The following is an 8,511-nucleotide window of genomic DNA, read 5'->3' on the forward strand; positions in this document are numbered from 1 at the left end:
AATTCTTTCTTCTATTGGTCCTTTAATTTTTGTCATATAAGTATCTAGCAAATTAAGGTCATCAATTCTACCTGTTCTACCTAAATATTTAAAAATATCTTAAGTATATTCACTAATATATTGCAAATCACAAATCTGTAATTGTTCTAAATTGCTTATGGCTCTAATTTGCTCTTGTTAGTTTCTACCATCAAATCTATTATAATCTAAAAACTCATATTTGATTAATTTAACAAAAGCATCTATACTAAATATTTCTTTTGTTGCTTGATGTTCTCTTGGATTTTTAGTTTTCCATGCTTGGAAGTAATCAAAAACCATTCCATCTAAAGTATGTTTAAAATAATCTAACATATCTTTATTATTACTAAAGTCTAACATTAATGCTGCATGTACACATCCTTTTTCCCATCTTTCTATTGTTTTTTCCCAATCTTGTGGGTCTACATGATCTAAATTTAATATATTTTTTGCTAAACTAATTTGTTCAATTCCTTTATAAGGGATTCTATTTTTTCTTATTCCAAATGTTTCTTGTTGGAAAGCACTCCTACTAGTTTCTTCATCATTTTCTATATATGGTTCATTAGTTTGCCTAAGATTTTGCTGGTCTGTTCTACTTGCAGGGGCTACAAATGATCCAGTTAAACTATACTAATCTTCTACTGGCATGCATTCTACTTTAATTAACATATTTTGATATTCTTTTGCTCCTAAAATGTGTTCTAATCCCCTATATTTAAAATTAAATCTTTCATTTCTTTGTCGGATAATCTATGTAATCCTAAATCATAAGTTTTATATTTTTCTATATATTATTCTGTTGGCGTGACTTGTGGATATTGACTTACTTTCCTTACACACCAAGGATTCCTATTTTATTTGTAATTGATTTACTTTAATTCCTGATTTCCTACTGTAAATAGATTTAAGAATTTATTATTTACTTGCCCATTCAGGTTTTGTTGTATTATAAATATGACCTCCTACAAGGAGAAGAATACATAGAAAATTCCCACAAACAAATATTCTCTCATAGTTTTCATATTTTAGCATGGTATCAGAGCGGCGATCTTGGAATTGCTGACTCTAGTTTCAAACCCCCGCCGCCGCTATGGGGGTTGATGATTTTTTCAACCCTCATGGAGGTAGCACCACCGACTCCTTCTCTCATTCTCAACCAACCATACCTGAGTTGAGTGCCCAAATGGCTCAGCTCCTACAGATGCAGACTTTGGCCCGAATTTGATCCGAATCAGGATCCTATTTTGATGACCCCGAACCCGATCCGGAATCAGGATCCTATTTTGACGACCCCAACCCCGACCTCGACTATGACGACGACGACCCGACCCCGACTCCAAGACGACCTCGACCCCAACTCCGATGATGACCACAACCCCGAATTTGTCTATGATTGACTCGATCCGATTTCGACTCGACTCAGCCCGACTCAGCTCAGATCCCGATCCGAATTCCTACTCTACCTGTATCCTATGCATCTTCCGCTGCACAGATTATGACTTCTTGACTAATGACACCTATACATGGACTAGATTGCGCATATTGTGGTGATCCGAGACACACTCGTGAGACTTGTTTTAAATTGCATGGCTACCCCGATTGGTGGGCTACTCTTAAAGATCGAGGACAATGCAATACGACTAGTAATGGTACTGGTTATGGATTCCATACTTCCGATAAGATTGATTCCAGGAGGATAATTGATTCCGGTGATCATATGACGCTTGATCCTGATGATTTTCTGAATACTACACCTCGACGAACCTCAGATTGCAAATGCCAATGGCGTTACTTATCCTGTGACAAGGGCTAGCACTGTTGCACTCTCATCCTCTCTCACACTGTCTAATACTTTACTTGTTCCATCTTTATCCACTAAATTGTTGTCCATTAGTCAGCTTACTGAACAATTGAATTGTTGTGTACTCATTTACCCGAGTTTTTGTTTGCTTCAGGATATTCACACTAAGGAGATTCTTGGTCGTGGTACTAAGAGAGGGGGGCTATATTATGTGATGACTTCAGTCCTGGCATGGCTAATACAGACGATCCCTCCGATAGCAAACAAAAGCAAATTTGGTTGTGGCACCATCGATTGGGACATCCATCTTTTAGTTATATGAAGCATCTCATACCAGATTTATTCTCAGGTTTCAAGGACTCCGACTTCACATGTGATACTTGTATTTTGGCTAAGAGTCACCGTGTGCCCTACCCGTTGAGTACGAACAAATGTACTACTCCATTTACGTTAATTCACTCTGATGTCTGGGGACCTTCACCTATCACTGCTCCTTCTGGTGTTCGATGGTTTGTCACATTCATAGATGATTGTACACGGATGACATGGCTTTATTTGTGAAGAATAAAAACGAAGTGTTTTCCCGTTTTCAGTCATTCCACAAACAGATGAAAACTCAGTTTAATGCTCAAATCCAGATTCTTCGCTCCGACAATGGTGGAGAATTTGTCAATCATGACTTTCAGACTTACTTCCAACAACATGGAATTATCCATGAGACGACTTGTCCTCAGACACCGCAACAAAATGGTGTTGCTGAACGAAAGAATCGACATCTTCTTGAAACCGCCCGAGCACTTCTGATTGGCGCTCATGTTCCTCGCCATCACTGGGATGATGCTATTGTCACTGCAGTTCACCTAATCAACCGCATGCCTTCTGGTGTATTGACTTTTAAAACTCCCTTACAGGTGCTTGCGCAACACGACCTCGCCTCTATTTTGGTACTCACACCCCGAATCTTTGGATGTGTGGCTTTCGTTCATCTCCACAAAAATCAACGTAGCAAACTTGATCCATGTGCGCTTCGTTGTGTTTTTGTGGGTTATGTCACTCATCAGAAAGGCTACCGTTGTTATCACCCTCCTACCCGACGTACCTATGTCACTTTGGATGTGACCTTTCTGGAATCTGAGCTATTCTTCCATGACCCATCATCCAATTCTACGCTTCAGGGGGAGATACGAAATGAAGAGCAGAATTGGAGCAACTTGGAAAACGAAGAAATTCTCCTATGTACAGAAATGATTGATCATCCCGAGTCTGGAGCACAAGATTACTCTCTGCCGAAAAGCGACCAATCGCCCATTCATAGCGATCAATTACATGACCCACCTGATCCATACAAAGATATTTCTGATCCGAGTCTCACACCTACAGACAATACAGAACAACAAGATGAAGACCCCCCTCTAACTCAACAGTACCAACAGACCAATCTCCTGAGAATATCCTTGAGGTAACTACTCCTACTAGACTTGTGCATTTAGAGGATAAAACTATTGGATATCAATTACCTTTCAGGCAAAATCGTGGGAAGCCACCAAACCGCTATTCACCTGATATTGGCAAGACATCCAAGTATCCAATTGCAAATCATGTATCTACTGAGAAGCTGTCAACCACTCAAGGCTTTTGTGCATCAGTTGTCTGCTATCCATATTCCAACCAAGGTCTCTGAAGCATTGAAAGATCCTAAGTGGGTCCAAGCTATAAAAGAGGAGATGAAAGCTCTTGAGAAAAATCAGACTTGGACATTGGAGACTATACCACAAGGAAAAAAGACTATCGGATGTAGATGGGTGTTTACTATAAAACACAATGCAGATGGATCTATCGAGCGATACAAGGCAAGACTTGTGGCAAAAGGTACACACAGACCTATGGTATAGACTATGAAGAAACCTTTGCTCCAGTTGCAAAGTTAAACACCGTCAGAGTCTTATTGTCCCTTGCAGCTAATTTGGATTGGCCACTACACCAGTTTGATGTGAAGAATGCTTTTCTACATGGCGAACTCACGGAGGAGGTGTACATGGACATTCCTCCCGGTTATAATACTACTCAGACCGGAACAGCAGTTACTTAAAAGCATTGTATGGTTGAAAAGTCACCACGTGCATGGTTTGGACGGTTCACCATGGCAATGAAGAACAATGGTTTCAAACAGTGCAACTCAGATCATACTTTGTTCTTGAAACATCGGAAAGGGAAGGTAACAACATTAATAATTTATGTTGATGATATGATTATTACTGGGAATGATAAACAGGAAATATCACAGCTACAAGACTATCTGGCTATAGAGTTTGAGATGAAGGATCTAGGTGGACTCAAGTATTTCTTGGGAATTGAGGTGGCTCGATCGCAGCAAGGCATATTTCTCTCTCAAAGGAAATATGTCTTGGACTTGTTGACAGACACAGGAATGCTAGATTGCAAACCTGCGGACACTCCTATTGTTCAGAATCATCATCTTGGAGAATATCCTGAATCAAGTTCCAACTAACAAAGAAAGATACCAAAGGTTAGTGGGAAGATTGATCTATTTGACATTGCTTATGCGATGAGCGTTGTCACTCAATTTATGCACTCTCCAAGTGAAGACCACATGAATGCAGTACTCTTCAATACTTAGATATTTGAAGTCTGCGCCTGGAAAAGGACTTATGTTCTCAAAGCATGGTCATCTAAATATTGATGGTTATTCAGATGCAGATTGGGCAGGTAATGTAACATATAGAAAATCCACATCGGGTTACTTCACATTCGTGGGAGGTAATTTGGTGACATGGAGGAGCAAGAAACAGAATGTAGTAGCTTTATCCAGTGCAGAAGCCGAGTTCAGAGGCATGACTAAAGGGATTTGTGAACTTCTTTGGTTAAGAAAGTTGCTTACTGAACTTGGGTATAAACCTACATCTACAATGAATCTCTTTTGTGACAACAAGGCTGCTATAGCCATTGCACAGTAATCCAGTTCAGCATGATCATACTAAACATGTTGAGGTGGATCGACACTTCATCAAACAGAAGCTTGAGGCTAAAGTGTTTCAGTTTCCTTTTGTGAAATCCGAGGATCAATTGGTGGATATTTTGACAAAAGCGATTTCCAGTAAAGCATTCCACAATTCACTGGATCAGTTGGGCATTGGCGACATCTATGCACCAACGTGAGGGGGAGTGTTGGCGTGACTTGTGGATATTGACTTACTTTCCTTACACACCAAGGATTCCTATTTTATTTGTAATTGATTTACTTTAATTCCTGATTTCCTACTGTAAATAGATTTAGGAATTTATTATTTACTTGCCCATTCAGGTTTTGTTGTATTATAAATATGACCTCCTACAAGGAGAAGAATACATAGAAAATTCCCACAAACAAATATTCTCTCATAGTTTTCATATTTTAGTTTATTCTTCATCTAAATTATCTACGTCATCTATGAGTTTATCAACTATATTATCAAAATTATGCTCAATCATATTTATTTCTAAGTTATCAAATGCCATGTGTATTTTTTCTTCTAATTCACTTTCTAAGTCTTCTATATCATTTATTTGTTTATAATTAGTAAATCTTACTATTGCTTCACCTATACGATTTTCAAAAATTTGTACTTTATCAAGTTGTCTATTTTTCGCTACTTGTAAATTGGGTAAAGTCCATTCTGTTCCTTCTAAAAAACTATTATCTATTGGTTTTGCCTCTATTATATTAACATGCTTACTACCAAAAGTTTGTACTAAATTTTGAAATTCTACATTAAATTTATAATTATAATTCTCTGATATTTTTCCTACATACATAGGACTAATGTTTAAATTTTTGTACTCACCTTTCATATTATAATTTTTTGTTCTTATGCTAATTTTAATATGTTTACTAAATTCTCTAATATTCATGACATAATTAGGAATACATCCTATAACTGCTAGGTTTGTGCTAAGATCTACTTTTGTTGTGGCTATAGCTGCTTGGTGATGGTTATCCCATCTGTCATCATATATGTATACTAGTGCTTCCTACTTGTGCTCTAGTGAGTCCAGCTATTCCTATCATAATTGTTCCTATATGAATTTCTTGATAGTGTGATTTTCTAAGATGTTCTATTGCTGTGTTACTAAGTAAATTAAGAGTTACTTCTTTATCTATACAACTAACTTCATGTTGACTGGTGCTACTTACAATACTATGCCTATTTTCTAATCTTCATAATTGATATAAATTATATTTATTTTTCTGAGATTTTTCAAAGCATTTTCTAAGAAATTCTTGTGCTTCTCGTTCACTAGGGTATATATCTTCTATTGTAACTATTTCTTCTCCTTTTCTTCTAAAGAGTTCCATTTACTATTATCAAATGGATTTATTCTACTTTTTCTTCTATGAGGATTATTTCCTAAGGTTAAAATTTCTAATTTATCAACTAAGTCTTTGGGTAGTGTAGAAGTAGTATTATGCATTGCTTGATTAATTTCTATTATTTGGTATTCTAATTGATCTACTTTTTCAGCTAGATTTAAAATTAATTGGATAATTAAATTATTTTGTCTTATAGGGATATTAGTACTTACTACAGATGTTGTAAAGTCTGCAAGACCTACCAGCTCATTATCTAGTTGACCAACTTCTTCTAATGCTTTGATATATTTATTATTAATTTTAGAATACGTCATTAAACTAAAAGTCTATCTATTTTACTATGTAGCTTTTCTACTTGTTCAGTTAATATTTTTTGTACTAATTGTATTTTTTGCACTTCTAATTTTAATTGCTCAATAATTTCTAATTACTGGAGTTCTATTTTTTTTATAGCTTATTGTCTATAAGATCTATGAGGTCTTTGATTTCTTTCTTACTAGGAAATCTTTGGATATTCTGATTATTATCTTGTAATTGGGATATTATATAGTCTAAGTGCCAATTTGACATTGCTTATTTGGGGTGATAAGTGATTTTAAAAAAAATTAGAAAAGCCCAACCCATTTAGTAAACTGTGAGAAAATCATTTATTGTTAAAAATTGGTGTGAGAGAAAGCTATAAGGGAAAGCGTTAATAAGGTGCTTTCATTTTTTGATTATGCAGAAATCAATTTCAAGAGGCGTTGGGTTTAATGATTATGCGGCAATCATTTTTTGATTATGCGTAAAATCAATACCAACAACACTTTTAACAAAAAATTTATCAAATGCCAAACTTCTTTCTCTCACAGCTAATTTCTCTCACAGCAAATCTGACAACAATTATTTTCACAAAGACAAAGAATGCCAAACTGGCCATAAGTTTTGTCTAATTGTTTTTAATGAATTTTTCTGAAAATATTCTAGTAACTGTTGAATTATCCTATTATTTTGTTACGATCAAATTTTACACTTTCTGCTTCACTAATTAAAAGGTCAATAATACTATTTTCTAAGGGATTATTACTGCTATGTAAAAGATGTTTGTGTTCTCTTTGAGGAAAATAACAAACTAATGTATTATTATCTAAAGTTAATTTTTTCTTTTGTCATTCACTGATTTCTAAATTAAGGTACTCTATAATATAATTAAAATTTATCTAAGTCTATCTTTTTCTTTTAAGATGCCTAAATGCTCTTGAAATGCTTCTATGGATTCTTTACAAACTTCTAAATGATACTGATTTCTTGTTATGCTATTCTGTACTTCTAATTTTCTTCTAGGATAATTATCTACTTCTGGTGATCTTATCAATTCTTCTAGATTTCTAATTTCTATTTGGTATTCTGCTTTCTGTTTCTTTAATTCTTGTAACCTTTCTTTTATTCTAATAGGTGTCCACCAAGGGCCAAACATGCAAAGGGTTTACTATTCTTAACTGGTAATTCTGGTAATTAACAAAATTTTAACAGGTTATAAAACGTTGGTGTTTATCAGTTGTGTTGATTGACTTTTGTCCTCAAGGTACTTTACTGATATAATTATATTATTAAGGTGCTAAACTAAAGCTTTGATACCATTTTTTAAGCGAGGCCTCGGTCAAGGTTTCTAAAAGCCAAAATAACAACCAGACACCATGCCTAGAACATGGAACTACAAAAACGCCAACTTAAAGGGCTATGGACCAGAACTCAAAGGTCCTCTGAACTCAGAGGTTCTTGACAGACATTCCAATTATTGTTATGGCAAATATCAAAAATGACAAAGTGCTCAAACAAAGTATTGATCGTCAGTTTAGCAAGATAACAACATAATTATAAAAGTGTATCCCTATTTTGGACAAGAAGTCTTCTAAGAAAACTAGAAATAAAAGAGAAAAAAGACTTACTTAATTGTTGTTGCTGGAATTGCTATGCACTGGATATTAATCTAGAGTGGTGATTTCCCCACTCCTTTTTCTCCTATTTTATCCACTTACACTCCTTTTTTATAACTAAAAAAGGAGTGTAAGTGGATGAAATAGGAGTGGGGAAATCATTGCCCTTAATCTATCGTTGGTGGTATTTAACAATGCTTGAAGTATATGGAGAATAAGAGAATGTATATGAACAAAGGGAGTTTTATTGGAAACTGAAGGAGGAAGTACTGAGATTTTTTCTTCTTTGGTGTACTTCTCTTCTTCGGAGCTGCAAGCTATATACATGAGTTTACCGACTCCATTCTTGAGAAAGGCTGGGATGAGAAGAGATATCTTTCTTCTACCGACTCTATTCTTTC

This window comes from Prunus mume, linkage group LG3, assembly GCF_029339155.1.
Source record: "Prunus mume cultivar Tortuosa linkage group LG3, ASM2933915v1, whole genome shotgun sequence".
NCBI lineage: Eukaryota > Viridiplantae > Streptophyta > Magnoliopsida > Rosales > Rosaceae > Prunus > Prunus mume.